General features: G+C 41.1%; 1 pseudogene; it reads left to right on the top strand.

Moving 5' to 3' along the window:
- Window positions 1-10,044: 10,044 nt before the first annotated feature.
- On the top strand, window positions 10,045-15,789 carry LOC116855287 (annotated as a pseudogene).
- Window positions 15,790-17,096: the final 1,307 nt, after the last annotated feature.

The following is a 17,096-nucleotide window of genomic DNA, read 5'->3' as shown; positions in this document are numbered from 1 at the left end:
GGAGAAGCAGGCTTCCTGCCAAGCAGGAAGCCCTATGTGGGGCTCGATCCCAGGACCCTGGGACCATGACCTACGCCAAAAGCAGATGCTTAATGACTGAGCCATCCAGGCACCCCTGACTTTGGAAATTAGTTTTTGCTGCAGATTTAATGTTTCTTAATGAATTGAGCTTAAAACCAGAAGGCAAAGCTGCGATTATGTAGAAAACTTGTACTGCTGTAAAGTCATTTTGATGACAGCTAATGTTGTTTGAATCACAAGTAATATCAAGCTGTGGTATTTACTTCCTATGTTGTCAAAAATTAAAAGAAGAAGTGAAGAGTCTCCATCCCACACAAATTTGCAGAGAACATATTTTCCAAGCTCAACCTATAGTTCCGGCAGTATTTTTTGGACCTCATTCCACATGCAAAGGAAAAGTCCCATATTTCAAAATCTATCTAATTGCGCAATTTTAGCTTCTGCTTGACTATCAGTTGAGCTGATTAATCTACAATAATATGCTAAAAGGCACATATCAAAGAAATAATATAATAGAATTCTATAAATGGCTCAAGTAGTTAATGTTCTCTATTAAATCACATGCTTCTGATTGATATCACTATTCAGCAGCACCTATTTGCGTGACAAGACATTTTCTTATCCTGTAAGTACCTACCTCAATTTTGCCTCTTAGCCTATAAAGCCTAAAGGATTTACTATCTGGCCTTTTACAGAAAAAAGAAAAGCCCCTGATCTAGAGGACAGTGAGTATATGAAAGATGGAGGAAGACCTCATTAAGTTCACTCGCTAGAAAGTTTGGTTAAGTACGAAGTGTAATTATTCTGATTTAGCAAACATGTTTAGCATGTCATGTTACTTGAATAAAAAATAGAATTGGACCTGAAGCTACATCTTTCTGCTATAAACTTACCACGTACTATTTAGTTTCAGCAAACAACAGCTGTCTTGCATTAAGATGCCAATTTGAATTTTTATTAGTTTTATAGTTTTGTGTTTCATCTGTACATCTTGCTTTAGCTTCAGATATCAGTAAGACCTATCCTCATAAGTAGTTTATATCTAATATTATATTTGTTCATATGTGTAGCATTATTTTAAAATGTAAGTTTAAGACACAGTTCTGAAGCTCACATTTTTTTCCTTCAAAAGAACCCATTAAATACTCGAGTTTGAGAAACGCTGTCTTAAATCAAACTTCTCCGATGCCAAATGCCAGGGCAACTGTCTGTCAGGTGTGAGATGTGAACATAGGTGAGAACCTCTCCAATCTTCCCAGATGTGTTTTCATTTACTAAAAAGGAACACTATGAATACACCTAAATCTGATTCTTCAGGAAGTGTTTAAAAAGTTGAATGAAGGGGCACCTGGGTGGCTCAGTGGGTTAAAGCCTCTGCCTTCAGCTCAGGTCATGATCCCAGGGTCCTGGGATCGAGCCCCACATCCCCACATCCCCACATCAGGCTCTCTGCTCAGCAGGGAGCCTGCTTCCTCCTCTCTCTCTGCCTGCCTCTCTGCCTACTTGTGCTGTCTGTCAAATAAATAAATAAAATCTTAAAAAAAAAAGTTGAATGAAATATTTCTCATCCAGAGATCACGGAAATGATAGAGCATCTGGAAGAGAATGTGTTGGGCAGAACTGACCTTAACAAGAGTCTGTTCTTAGCTCTTCAAATGCAGTGGTTCTCAACATTAACACGCACAAAACCACCTGATGGGCTTGTCTAGCGTGCACAGTAGCAAACTTTTCTCCCAAAGATTTTCACTCAGTAGTGCAAGGAGGAGGCCCAGGAATATTCTCTGATTGATGACACATGGACAGCCATATTTTGAGAAACATGCCTGTAGGTTCCTGATCTTCATGGTTTCATTCTGCTCTTTACTTTAGAACCCAGAGGATCTTTTGTAAAGCTCCCTGAACTCCCTACTGTAAGAGGTGAGGTAGGAAGAAGAGATTAACCCATTCCACCATGGTATCTCACTGATTGTTATTACAAATCCTAAACTACACTTGTTTGTGGAACATTCTAGAATACAGCAGGTGACTTGAGCTATTTGGTTTGTAATTAGCTAGAAGTAACTCAGGTTTTAAGATTCAAATACCAAATAAAGGAACTTACAGATAAAAAATAAAATGTGACCAGGACTCATTTTCTATCAATCTAGTTATTTTTTTAAAAAAAGCTTTAAACAACAATCTCGTTAGTCTCACATTTGTGATTTTCTGCAACTCCACTGAAGGTCAAACATACATGAAAGAACCCTTGCTTCATTGCCTAAAAAGACAGATGAATACCTTCATTTTAGATAAAAATCAGGAGTCCAGCACATTCTTACTGGTTAATATAAAATCTGGACTACTGAATGGAAGCCTCAGTGTAAGGCATCAACAACCCAGTGTCTCTAAATGAAACTTTAAACCTAAATTCAAGCCACTTCCTAAGCCAACATTGCCGAGGACTTTTACTGGGTATGTTTGTACAGGTTACCTGTCCCGACGACCCACTACCCGTTAAAACATAATACATTCATTAGACACAAAAGCTTGTCCTAGGAAAGAAGAGATTTTTAGCACTGGAAAATTACAGGATCAGGGCTCACCGGGGAGGTGAGCTCCAGGGCAGTGAGTTCCAGTCCCTGCTCAGCTTCTGATGTTGATATGACTGAAGGGGTTTGGGTTCGCTGCCCAGTTTCCTCACCCGTGAACCTGGAATAACAACGCACCCTCCTTTACAAAGGAACCATGCTGTGTAGCAAAGTGACAGATGCTTTCTCTCTGTTCAAGAGACCAAGGTGTAGCCTCATTGTTTGTGATATTCCCCACACATACTCTAACGACTCCTGACCTTTTAACTATGAATTCCTCGCTTAGTCTCCGTTTTGATACCTTCTATTCAGAGCCCTTTGGGTTCCTTAACCTTGCTTATCTCCCTGGCTTGGGTCTCTGTTGGTGAACCCTCACTGACATTCCTGACGAACATTACAACATTACGTTTGACTCCCACATCACCTATCCTTCCCAGTGACCTGCGGTCCGGATCCTCTCAGGTGTCTCCACACACAGTGCTCACCGCCATGCTTCTGTCCCGCTGCTTCTGGACAAGCCTGTCAGCCAGCCAGCTGTCCCCAGGGAGGCGGCAGAGACTCTTGCGGGGGCTGGAGCACACATCTCTCCCTGACTCTTACCCCTTCTTCCCACGTGCAGCCCCTCACCACACTGTAATAATGCCCCTTATGTGTCATAACTATGTCAGGACTCCCCTCCGGGCGTGTGTTACCTCCTGGCTTCTGACAGATTCCTGGCATTCTGTACAGGGGGCAGGTCAATGCATGCACCCAAGGTGGGAATTAACTGTTCGACTTGTCATTCTTCAACGGTCTGGTTTATACATTTGGGCTGGAGAAAGATGAGATGAGAAGAGAAAGGATGCCACCTGAGGAATCCCCTACTATCCCGAAAGCTCTAACATGAGCCCTCATATGAGCTCGAATATCCTAATATTCGATTCCCCAAGATTGTTCCCGGCTAAATGGATTCCCTTTTTCCTTAATCAATAAACATTTTTGCAATCCCACAGACACCATTAACTGAAAATGTTGTTTTAGTGTGCTATTTGTACTTAGTATGTCACAATTTATATTTGAAAAGGCATTCTGTATGATCCTTATAGACGGAAATAGTAACAAATAGTAAGATAGTAACAAATAGTAACAAATAGTAAGATGGCATTATCAGGAAGGGCTCCATTCCATGTAAGAGAAATTTCTGGATAAACGGAAATGTCCTCATTAAAGACCAATCTTCCGAAACATTTCACCATTTTTTCAGGCTTAAAAAAAAAAAAAAAAAAAGTGAAGAAACGACAAAAGGGGGCATCTGGGTGGCTCAGTCGGTTAAGCATCTGCATTCGGCTCAGGTCATGATCCTGGGGTGGGGAGCCTGCTTCTCCCTCTCCCTCTGCCTGCTGCTCTGCCTGCCTGTGCTCTCTTTCTCTGTCAAATGAATTTTTTTAATTTCACAATTTTTGATGGAACTCTTTAGTTTTTGAAATAATAGTAAAGTTAAATTCTTCAATATCTACATAATTAGATTATCAATGGATCTATTTCTAAAGTATATGTAGATGCCTGCCTCCTTATGCGATGGAAATCAGACATACTTTGCTTTTCATTTCCAGCTCCAGAGCATTGGTAAGAGTGTTCATTATTAAATGTTGTAATAATCCAGTACTAATTTTGTTTCTTAGACTTTTTGTCACTCAATATTAGACTGCCAGATGACACTTCCTGCTATTTTTTTACTTGCTGACTTCTTCTAATTCACTGCTTCTAATCTACTCCAGGGCAACAAACCAGTAACCAAACTTGAGTTAGAAACATGCTTGTGCACCATTGGTGGAAATGTATAATGGTGCAGTTGCTCTAGAAAATACTATTTCGGGGTGCCTGGGTGGCTCAGTGGGTTAAGCCTCTGCCTTCAGCTCAGGTCGTGATCTCAGGGTCCTGGGATCGAGCCCCGCATCGGGCTTTCTGCTCGGTGGGGAGCCTGCTTCCTCCTCTCTCTCTCTCTGCCTGCCTCTCAGCCTACTTGTGTTCTTTGTCAAATAAATAAATAAAATCTTTAAAAAAAAAAAGAAGAAAGAAAATACTATTTCACTCCTCCCCAATAGAAATAGAATTACCATATAATTCAGCAATTCCATTTCTTAATATATACCCAAAAGAATTGAAAGGAGGCCCTCAAAGAGATATTTGTACACCCACAGTCACAACAGAACTATTCAGGATAGCCAAAAGGTGGAAGCAACCTAAGGTCCATTGACAAATGAATGGATAGGATGCCTGGGTGACTCAGTTAGTTAAGCATCCGCCTTGGGCTCAGGTCATGATCCCAGGACCCTGGGATCAAGTCTCACACAGAGCTCCTTGCTTAGCGGGGAACATGCTTCTCCCTCTCCTTTTGCCTCTCCCTCCTTCTCCTGTGCACTCTTTCTCTCAAAGAAATGAAACCTTCAAAACAAACAAAAAAAGCACAAATGAATGGATAAACAAAATGAAATGTATCCATATGATAGAATAGTATTATAAGGATCCCCCCACCGTCCCCAGAGTCCTACATTGTCCTGGGCACAGTGATCATTCCCACCTAGGAACTCACCACTCTTCTACTCTGCCCCCCCCCCCCAGGTAAAGTCCTTTGAAATCCCATGTAATGGCTCTTTTCTGTTGCCTCCCTCTTTTAGGTCACAGGAGGGTCGAAAAAGGAGAGAAAGGAACTGAGTAAGGGGAGACGGAGTGAGGAAAAAAACCAGCTCAAGAGAAGGATCAGGGGAGAGGACGGTAGCCCCTCACTTCCTGCTTCGCATCAAGCATGAGGGCTAGATCAGTGCACATGCACGTGTGTCTATTATTATTCCATTTTACAGTTGAGAAAAATGGGGCTTATGGTGAGGTCCCCTTCAAAATGCTGAAAATGAGTGAAGTAAGAGAAACAAGGACACTGTTACGAGTTCATTATTTTCAGATTATATCCTTCCTACTTGGGGAGGTGTTGAGAAAGAGTTTAAAAAAGAAAAGGAAGGCAATCCTGTCACATGCATAGCCTGGATGAACCTTGAGGACACCATGTTAAGTGAAATAAGCCAGTCACAAAGACAAACACTATAGAGATAGCTTGGGGACTTGGGGAGAAGGGAAAACAAGGAGTTGTTCAATGAATCAGTTTGAGTTTTGCAAGATGAAAAGAGTTCTAGAAATTGGTTGCACAGCGATGTGAACAACTCCACACTATTCAACTCTATACTTGAAAATGGTTAAAATGGTGAATTTTATGTTATGTGTATTTTACCACAATTAAAAATAAAATTTATAAAAAGAGTTAGAAACACGCATTAATTCATTCAATAAGTATTTCTTTTGTGCCTACTGTATATCAGACCCTGCTCTTCATACCAGGGGAAAAATGCTGGTTTTGTCCTTCATGGAGCTCACATTCTATTGTGTGGTATATAATAGTATATATACCTTTGCAGTCTACCTAATAAAGCGTATGATTTTAGGACACTCGTTTTAGAACATAAATGATTTCTCTCTGAGATCTGCACCCTGACATATTTGAATGAAGAATATACCTGAAGTTAAAATATCTTAATTCCTAAAGAACATGATGATTAAAATGTAAAGACTGACCTATCACCAATACCTTTTGGGTATTTGCTTAGTTTTTCTTTCCATTATATAGAGTAAGGAATGGGATATGAGAGACTGAATAGACAAATGAGCAACGGTCAGACTATATGAAAATAAAACTTTGACCCACAACCTGCAGCAACGTGCCCAGGAAACCAACCTCTTATCTATAATAAACAATCCAGGAAGCCAGCCCACTTTAAATCAGATTTACAGGGAACAAGATCACTATCTCTAGTGACAATGCAGGAAGCTAAACAAAAACTTCTGTAACAATCAGCCTAAAATGGCCAGGACTTGATTAATGACTGACAGCTTCTCTAAATTTTGTCCTTGCTTCCAATTTAGGACCAACCAGAGAAAGCCAAGTAGACCCCCCCTCAACCAGTCACCTAGGATGCCCTGCTCACAGGCAGCTTTCCTCCTGCCTCCCCATGCCAACAGCCCCCAGTCGGGCATTCCCGAAGCCTCCCCTTTGTGCACTTTATAAAGCTTTCCCACTCCTCTACTTGCCTTTGAGTCCCCGCCAAAACACAAGGGACTGTGGCTGTCTCCCTTACTATAGCAAGTGTACAATAAACAGCTTTTGCTTTTCTCATTTTGTTGGTTTTTGTTTATTTCCACAGATGTTTACTATATACTTGCCAAACTGCGAGTCAATCTTTTAAAACAGTTACTAACTCCCAAGACATCATTGTTCCAGCTCCTGGGTTACTAGCAAGATGGTTGGCTAGTCCTGCCCGGCTCCTGGTGCCCAGATCTCAGCGAGGGGTCGCCCGACATTAACCAGTCATCCAGCAGATGGCACGATCACCACGCTCCTGCCCCCATCAAGAGTTCTTTCATTATTTCAGTGGCATAATTTTTTTAAGTTTATTTTATTTTATTTTGTTTTGTTTGAGAGAGAGAGAGAGAACATGAGTGGGAGGGGCAAAGAGAGGTGGTTTTTTTTTTAGATTTTATTTATTTGACAAAGCACAAGCAGGCAGAGCATCAGGCAGAGGGAGAGGGAGGAGCAGGCTCTCCATGTAGCAGCCAGCCCGACGCAGGACTGGATCCCGCAACCCTGGGACATTGACCTGAGCCAAAGGCAGCTGCCCAACCAACTGAGCCACCCAGGCACCCCTCAGTGCCATAATTTTTAACAATGAATGATCATTTGAAAAATTCTTTTAGAAAAATTATTTTTCCATCTAGATTCCTAGTTAATCTTCTACTATACTTCCTTCAGGCATGGAGAAATAGTTTCCATTTGTTTGTTCCAATGTTCGTGGAGGGTTGGATGACCTCCAAATAATGGGGACATTTGTACATCCTACCTTAGATTACATGTGCAAGAACGTAGGAACTATTCCTGCTCACTTGTATCTGAATAACTGCTGGGTAAACATCAGGTGTAAGAAATATTTGATAAAAGGGGCGCCTGGGTGGCTCAGTGGGTCAGGGCCTCTGCCTTCGGCTCAGGTCATGATCCCAGGGTCCTGGGATCGAGCCCCGAATCGGGCTCTCTGCTCCCCAGGGAGCCTGCTTCCTCCTGCCTCTCTGCCTAGCTGTGATTTCTCTCTGTCAAATAAATAAAATATTTTTTTAAAAAAGAAATATTTGATAAAATAAAGCTCGGTTTACTTTGGTGCTGAATAATCACTGTAATTGGTATTATTACCTTTCAAACACATGGTGTGCTTTTCTTCTTCTGCCTCCACGTATGACCTCCCTCTCGTCCGTTGGAAGCATCCATTTGCCTCAGGTCGGATTATTGTTCTTAGGGCAGAAAGGCAAAGAGAAAATATTACATGTTTTTTGCAGTCTAGGTCTTTGCTTTTGAGAGTTTTGAAGACCCAGGCTTGCAAAACACGTTTTCAAAGAGAAAGAGAAAATATTCCAAATACTCTCTCTTTATGTTTCAAAAGGCAAATCTGGCTGGCTCAGAGATTATTACAAGCACATAATTTTGAACAATTGATGATCAATGGATTGAACGATGGATTTGAAAATAGAACAATTTTACTTTAAACCAGAGTATAAGGGAATCCCTTAAAAAGGAACGGGAAAATCGAAAAATCCCTCCTCTTTTAGGTGTGGGGAGGAACAGCAAGACAGATGTGTGCTAAGATTTCCCCTCTAATGAGAGAGCTAATGGGGAGGATGACATCTCCTGGGCTGAGAGGAGAGATTTGGAAGATTTCCTGTGCTGTTTCAGACTCAATAAATCATCCCTCAGATTAGATTCCTATATAAAATGTTAAGTTAAATGCATTACGTAATCAATCTTAGACTTTGGAATTCATGTATTTCATGGGAGTCTGTGCTCTACTACCTGGTTCACCCGCGTCCTTCCCCCGGGGATAAATGGAAAAGGTATAACACAAAGGATACTTTTGTTGAAACCCATTTGTGTTTGTTACCTTTTAAAAACACTGAATGTGTTAATTATGTTAGTTTAAGAAAACAAAATATGTATACTTTTCAGAAGAATGATTAATTCTCACATAGGGCTCCTTTTGAATCTGTGCAGGAAGACTAATCAACCCAGGATATAGGGTGTCATTTCTGTTTCTTTATCAGTTTGGCTCCCTCTAGCTGTCAGTTTGAAAATTTTAGTAGGTTCTAAAATTACGCATTCTTGGTCCCCTTTTGTAACACAAAGCAGAGTGATTTTTTCATACGAATGTTTGGGAGGACAGTATTCTATTGTATATATATACCACATCTTCTTTATCCATTCATCTGTTGATGGACATCTAGGGATGCAGCCATTAAAAAACAAAACAAAACAAAATATGAAATCTTGACATTTGCAATGACATGGATGGAACTAGAGTGTATTACGCTAAGTGAAATGAGTAAATCAGAGAAAGAATTACCATATGATCTCTCTGATGTGAAGAATTTGAGAGGTAGGGTGGGGAGTCATAGTGGGTAGGGAGGGAAAAAACAAAACAAGATGGCATCGGGAGGGAGACAAACCATAAGAGACTCTTAATCTCACGAAACAAACAGGCTCGCCAGGGGTTGGGGGGGTAAGGAGAGGGTTGAGGATTATGGACACTGGTGAGTGCTGTGAATTGTGTAAGACTGATGACTCACAGACCTGTACCCCTGGGCCGAATAATACATTACATGTTAATTTAAAAAAAAGAAGAAGCTTTGGGAGGAAATGAGAGACTGATAGAATGTATTTCTTAACAAAGATCATATGCAGATATTTTTTGAAAAATTACTAAGGTTTGTATATAGGGTTGACAGATTTAGCAAATAAAAATATAGTGTACCTAGTAAAATATAGATTTGAGATTGAAAAATAAATAATTTTTTAGTATAAGTAAGTTCCAAGTATATTACTTTGGCAACTCTGTGTATTTTATGTCTTACATCTTGTTTGACAAATGAGGATTCTGAGGATCAAAACTTTCTACTCCAAACTCTATTTTTCCCATTTTCACATGGCTTATTCTTGCTTTTTCATTCTTAGTCTTCCTAAGTTGCCTCCAAAAATCAGCTCAGAGGTCTGATCGGAGGACACTTGATTTTAAGCTGTAAGAATCCTGAAATATCTTTATTTTAACATGACCAGTGGAAATGATCCAATAAGGATCCTTCTGTGTGCAAGTCCCCGGGAGACCTTTACCTCTTACTGAATCCTCCCCACTTGGACCCTAGTGTTGACATGCATATTTACAGAGAAGGAATTAAGGCTTAGAGGGACTTGTCCAAGGTGACATGACTACAAAGTAGGGAGCTGAGTTTTAACTCACATAGTCAGCCAGAACCAGATAGTAGATGCTCCAGGTTCATGGGCCGTGCAGTCTCTGTCACGACCACTCAACTCTGCCGTCGTCCAGCAAAAGCAGCTATGGGCAGCACACAGCTGGACAGGCGTGACCAAGCTCCAGTAAACTTTGTTTCTGGACACGGAAATTTGAATTTCCTAGAATTTTCACATATCCTGACTTATTATTCCTTTGACTTCTCTGAATTGTTTTAAAATGTAAACCACACTCTTAGCTCTGAATAGGGATTGGCAAAGTGAGCCCGTAGGTCAAGCCCTGTCCACTGCCTGTTTTTGTAAATCAGGTTTTTCATCTTTTCTCTCCTTGGTGTTCTTCTTGAAGGGCATTCCCATTAATTCTTCATGGTAGATTAATTCATGCAACAGGTATTGTGATTAATCAAGTCCAATGTTCTATCACCAATTCTGTGGTGCAATGTAGGGCTTTTACTTAAGTAATTGTCCTACAGTCTTCTGGAGCTCCTTTTAAAAACAAATTGGTAGCATTACAAGGTAGCTATGAATTAGCATAAAACTAGTGATTACTTTAATGAAATTGATCTTTAATCAGATAGTCCATTAGGCATTCTCTTCTTATTGGGCACCAATCTAGGCACAATCACTATAGAAAGAAATGCACTTACCCTTTTTGACAATTCATCAAGAAAACACTTGAATTTCTCTTTGGAATTATATTTGTGCTCATCCTTTGCGGAAGGACAAATACTTGTGATAGACATTGAGATCCTGGTGGCACCTCACTGAGTATTCTCACCTGTGCTGTTCCCAGAAGAAGGTGTGTGAAGGAAAAATAAAGACATTTGCTTGGGATTTGGGGTTTTTTTCCTAATACTTATTATTCACATATTATATATTTTCCTTTCAAGTAGTAACATTTTTTTCTCCTAAAAATAGGTTAAATCTTAAGCCCCCACCCTAAAATGCCACAAAAGATGAATTTGAAATTGTTAAAATTTAGATTTAAAAAAAATTTATTGTGTTATGTTCATCACCATACAAAACATTATTAGTTTTTGATGTGTGTTCCAAGATTTAAAATTTAGATTTTTAATTATTTTTATTGTGCCTTCTCAGTGTTCAAAAGAAATGGGTGAATTGGGACACCTGGGTGACTCAGTCAGTTAAGCATCTATCTTCCACTGGGTCATGATCTCAGGGCTCTGGGATCAAGTCCCACATCAGGTTCCTTGCTCAGTGGGGAGCCTGCCTCTCCCTCTGCCTGCTGCTCCCGCTGCTTGTGCTCTCTCTCACTCTCTCACTGACAAATAAATAAAATCCTTTTTAAAAAACTGGATGAATCATACTAGATTATGGGAAATAGTTAAGGTATTAGGTATTGTAGAGTGTCAGAACATACCACCCCAAAATATGCTACTTGCACAAAATGATTATTTTGAGCTAAAGGCAACTGAGAAGACAAAGATACAAGAAAAGCTATCTGCCCAACCCCCCCTCCCCCCGCCCGCCACACCAATTTGCCTAAAAGCAGTACATACATTTACAAAGTTGTCCTCCTCTCCTCACTACTGGTAAGGACCAAAATTAATCACTAGAGACAATTTTAGACTTTAATCAGGCTGGAAACAGCACCAGAGTAGTCTATATAACAATCTTTACCAGAAGCTTTTATTTACCATTAGTTTTCCATAATGTGCCTTCCCACAATTGGGAGCCCCCAGAGACTCAAAGTTCTTTTTCCTTTGTCTTGCTGCTTCTCTAACACTTTAGTGTTCCCTTGCTGAGATGCTTCATGAGCCTAAGTTCTAACCACCCCTTTGAGTTACTCATCTCTGAGTGGTCCAGGTGAAGGGTGGTGCATATGCTAATGAACTTCTGCTTGGTTTTCTCATGGTGACTTGTGTTTTGTCAGCCCGATTTATAGGGCCCCAGCCAGAGAACCAAAGAGAGTATAGGAAAAAGAATTTTTGTTCCTCTACAATATCTTGAAATTATGTTCTCTGCTTCACAAAGGGATTGTGTTCCTGTTTCAACGTAAATCCCTCTCCAAACACATGCCCTGAGGCCTGAGTCTCCAGTCATGTCAGGCAAGGAAGAAAAGAGCCTCTATAGATGCAGTTGTCACCCCTGGCTGGGTATCAAAATTATCTGGAGAGATTTTAAAACCACACTTTCCCTAGAGTGTTAGATTCAGTAGGCCTGGGCTTTTTCTTGCGGGGCTGAGTAGAAGTCTATATGAGTTCCCTCTGGCCACTGGAATAAATTACCACAGACTGGGTGGCTGAAAACAACACAGATTTATTATCTCAATGGTGGAGGTCCTAAGTCTGAAATTAAATGGCAGGGCTGTATTCCTTCTGGAGGCTCTAGGGGAGAATGTCTTTCCTTAACATTTCCAGCTTCTGAAGGTCATTTCATTTAAGGTCATTGGCTTGTGGCCTTTCCTCCATCTTCAAAGCCAGTGCTGTAGCATCTCTCTCTCTCTGACATTGACCCTCAGGCCTCCCTCTTATAAAGACCTTGCAATAACTTTGGATCCGCCCAGATGATCCAGAATAAACTCCCCATCTCAAAGTCCTTAGTCACATCTGCAAAATCCCATGTAAGATGACATACTCAGTTCCAGGGGTTAGGATGTGAACATGTTTGGGAGCTTTTATTCTGACTACTCCAGAGCCTAAAACAAGGCAAACACACAACTCCATCCCCAGCACTCTGCCACCTGCAGACATCACTAATTGCTCCACTATTCAACTAGTCTGTCCAAGGTTTTTCTTTTGCAAGAGCAGAGGAGCAAAGAGAGAGAGAAAGAGAGAGGACTAGGGTGCCAAAGAGATCTTCTTTGGCTTAAAAACCTTTGCCCTTCTTGATATCTGCATGACAAAAGTAGGGACTTTACCACAAGGACAGTATCTTATACATTGATAGATAAACAGGTAGATCTATATATATCTACAAGCCCATCCTCTTTGCAGCCAATGTAAAGATATACATTTCATACTCAGTGGGCCCCCAAAGCCACAATCTTGGATATTTTCCTACCAAGTCCTGTTGGTCATCACAACCCTAACCATGACTTAAAGCCCCACACTAAGAGAAGAAGTGGGGCATAGTCTTGATCATGGCCTTGGACTTGCTCCAAGGGCCTTCCTGCTCAGCAATGAGACATGCCTATCCTCACTCTCTAGAAGTTTGTGGTCAAGAATTTAGCATCCTGGGTTATGCCTGCTTCTACTCCACTGCCCATATCTGAGCACTCTACTACCAGGTCTTGGTTCTAGAGGACTCTCAATCCTGTTTCTTTCCTCTCCTCCTCTTGAATTTAGCTTCCTTAGCAGAATCAAGGCATCTCTCGTTTTCCTCAGTAGTGCTCTGCTTTCCTGGTAACTTGCTCTAACAGAGCCTGATTTCACAGACTGCTTCCAGTAGCTTCCCGTCTGCCCTGTGCTTGTAGCACAAGTCTCTCTGGTTTCACACATATGCAGAGGTCTTTCCTCCTCCTGTCAGTGTGTGTTTACAGATCTGACATATTATTCCTGACAACACTCTTTACTGCCGAGTTGCCATCTGAATGTTTCCAGGCATTCTGCCACAGGCACCAGTGGGTTGACAGCTCTAAATCTACTCAATCCACCACTGAAGGTGTTGACTCCATAAATTTTTTTCTTGAATCTCTGTGGCTTCTCTGTGGCTTCTCTGAGCCTCCTGTTGCTGCAACATTTTGTGGCAAGTTCTAAAGATGGACAAAAAGATCCCTCTCTAGTTCCTGTCCTGCATTCCCCAGTAACATACCTGGTTTCTGGAATCTTCTCACCTAGATAAGAGCTTCTGCACTTACTGGCAGCCAGGCTTATAGTCAACCTGATACTGCAGGGTCCAGGGGTTCCCATTTTATAGATAAAATAGAATTGGGTCTTCATCCAAATACGACTGCCACAGATCCTTCCCCCTCCTATGAAAGTTGCCAGTTTCTCTTTTTAAATTATGTGTCTATTCTAGACCTTGGGGGTAAAATGGACAGAGAGTTCAGAAAGATCATCTCTTGGACACCTGGGTGGCTCAGTGGGTTAAGCCTCTGTCTTTGGCTCAGGTTGTGATCCCAGAGTCCTGGGATTGAGCCCCACATTGGGCTCTCTGCTCAGCGGGGAGCCTGCTTCCTCCTCTCTCTCTGCCTGCCTCTCCATCTACTTCTGATCTCTGTCTGTCAAATAAATAAAGAAAATCTTTTTTAAAAATCCCCCCCAAAGCAGGATTTAAAAAAGAAAAAAAAAGAAAGATCATCTCTCCTCAAAATTAATGACCACAGGGGCCCCTGGGTGGCTCAGTCGGTTACGCAACTGCCTTCAGCTCAGGTCATGATCCTGGAGTCCCCGGATCAAGTCCCACATCAGGCTCCCTGCTCAGCGAGGAGTCTGCTTCTCCCTCTGACCCCTCCCTTCTCATTATCTCTCTCTCTCCCTCAAATATATAAGTAAAATCTTAAAAAAAAATTAATGACCACAAAAATGGAAGGATTAATGATGCAGTAGCAATTTTTAAAAAGGTGCATGTGTACAGGAGTTGGGGGGAGTTGTCTCATTCACATTATAATCTTTAAAAACTCACATCAACTTTTCTGCAGCGGGTTTGCCACCAGGACACGGGTGTTGTGAAAATCACCACTAAGCCTAAACCAAAATGCAAAAGGAAAAGACTCATATCAACATTGTCATCATTGGATGATTTTGGAAGTCTACCACTACTGGTTGTCTGATCTATAAATGTGGTGGGATTGACAAAAGAAGTATTCAAAAATTTGAGAAGAAGGCTGCTGAGAAGGGAAAGGGCTCCTTCAAGTATGCCTGGGTCTTGGATAAACTTAAAGCTGAACATGAATGTGGTATCACCATTGATATCTCTCTGTGGAAATATGAGATGAACAAAGTATTATGTGACCATTACTGATGTCCCAAGATGCAGAGACTTTGTCAAAAATATAATTACAAGCACATCTCGGGCTTTCTGTGCTGTCCTGATTGTTGCCACTGGTGTTGGTGAATTTGAAGCAGGTATCTCCAAGAACTGGCAGATTCGTGAGCATGCCTTCTGGCTTACACACTGGTTGTAAAACAATTAATTATCAGTGTTAACAAAATGGATGCCACTGAACCACCCTACAGCCAGAAGAGATATGAAGAAATCATTAAGGAAGTTGGCACTCACATTAGAAAATTGGCTACAACCCCAGCAGTAGCATTTATGCCAGTTTCTGGTTGGAATGGTGACAACTTGCTGGAATCAAACACTAATATGCCTTGGTTCTAGGATGGAAATTCACCCATAAAGATGGGAATGCCAGTGGAACCACAGTGCTTGAAGTTCTGGGGGTTGCATTCTGCCACCAACTTATCCAACTGACAAGCTCCTGTGTCCGCCTCTCCAGGACATGTACAAAGTTGGTGGTATTGGTACTGTCCCTGTGGGCCGAATGGAGTCTGGTGTTCTTAAACCTGTCATGGTGGTTATCTTTGCTCCAGTCAATGTTACAATTGAAGTAAAGCTTATTGAAATGCGCCATGAAGCTTTGAGTGAAGTTCTTTCTGGGGACATTGTGGGCTTCAGTGTCCAGAACATATCTGTCAAAGATGTTTGTTGTGGCATCACACCAATTTAGACCTACCAACCGAAGCATCTGGCTTCATGGCTCAGGAGATTAGCCTGAACCATCCAGGCCAGATCAGTGCTGGATATGCACCTGGGCTGGATTGTCACACAGTTCACATTGTTTGTAATTCTGCTGTGCTGAAAGAGAAGATTGATTGTTGTTCTAGAAAAAAAGCTGAAAGATGGTTCCAAGTTGTTGAAATCTGATGATGCTTCCATCATTGGTATGGTTCCTGGCAAGTCTATGTGTGTTGAAAGCTTCTTTGACTTTCCTTTTCTGGACTGTTTTGCTGTTGGTGACATGAGACAGATGGCTGTTGTGGGTGTCATCAAAGCAGTGGACAAGAAGGCAGCTGGAGCTGGCCAGGTCACCAAGTCGGCCCAGAAAGCTCAGGAGGCTAAATGAGTATTATACCCAATACCTGCTACCCCAGTCTTCAACAGTGGTAGAGGAACAGTCTCAGAACTGTTTTGTCAATTTGGCCATTTAAGATTAACAGTCTGCGACTGGTTAACGATAAATGCATTGTAAAACCTTCAGAGGGACAAAAAAAAAAAAAAATTAATGTCTTTTAGAACAGCAAAACTAAACTTAATCTCTGTGTAATCTATGTTTAGGATTTTATGTGTTTATATGTTAGTATTTATGTGTTTATAAAGTAAAATGAAATTTAAAAAAAAAACCTTCAGAGGGAAAGAGGAATGTTTTGTGGACCATTTGTTTTGTGTGTGTGTATGTGTGGCGGTTTTAAGTAATCAGTACTTTTTAATGGAAGCAACCTGACCAAAAATCTGTCACAGAATTTTGAGACCTATTAAAACAAAAGGTTTTCTTTCTTCAAGGTTTTATTTATTTATTTATTTGACAGAGATGCAGCAAGACAGGGAACACAAGCATGGGGAGTGGGAGAGAGAGAAGCAGGCTTCCCGCCAAACAGAGAGCCCGATGCTGAGCTCGATCCTAGGACTCCAGGATCATGATCTAAGCCGAAGGCAGACACTTAACGACTGAACTATCCGGGTGCCCCTAAAATAAAAGTTTAATGAGAAAAAAAACAAATCCCATCAAAGAGAGAGAGAGAGAGGCAGAAGATTCCCACTATCCTCTTGATTGAGCAGGGTCCTAGATGCTTCTAGTTCACACCAGTTACGACCACCATAAACAGTATAAGAAGAAGGAAGGTGAGTGGGGGAAAAATCAGTAAAAATCACCATAATACACCCAACAAAAAAGAGGCAGGTGAAAAAGATACATAGGAGGAACCCAGGTGTACATTTTCTACGCTTCTTCTAGTCACCATCTTGTTTGCTGAGCAATGGAAATCCCAGCAATAAACAGCGATTGGGGAAAATAGAAGACGAAGTGAAAATAATAAACAATTTTATGAGGGAAAAGGGGTCAAAGGAAGAACCAGCGTGAGTGCCTGGTCAATTTCATCTATTGTTTTCCTTTATTGATCCATTGTCTTCAGCATCAAATATGATGTTAACTGGTACTTTGACATACACATATT

The sequence above is a fragment of the Lontra canadensis genome, unplaced genomic scaffold (genome assembly GCF_010015895.1).
Source record: "Lontra canadensis isolate GAN:19392208 unplaced genomic scaffold, GSC_riverotter_1.0 scaffold100, whole genome shotgun sequence".
NCBI classification, from domain to species: domain Eukaryota; kingdom Metazoa; phylum Chordata; class Mammalia; order Carnivora; family Mustelidae; genus Lontra; species Lontra canadensis.
Note: the sequence above shows the minus strand (reverse complement) of the source record. Positions and strands in the feature narration are given on the sequence as shown.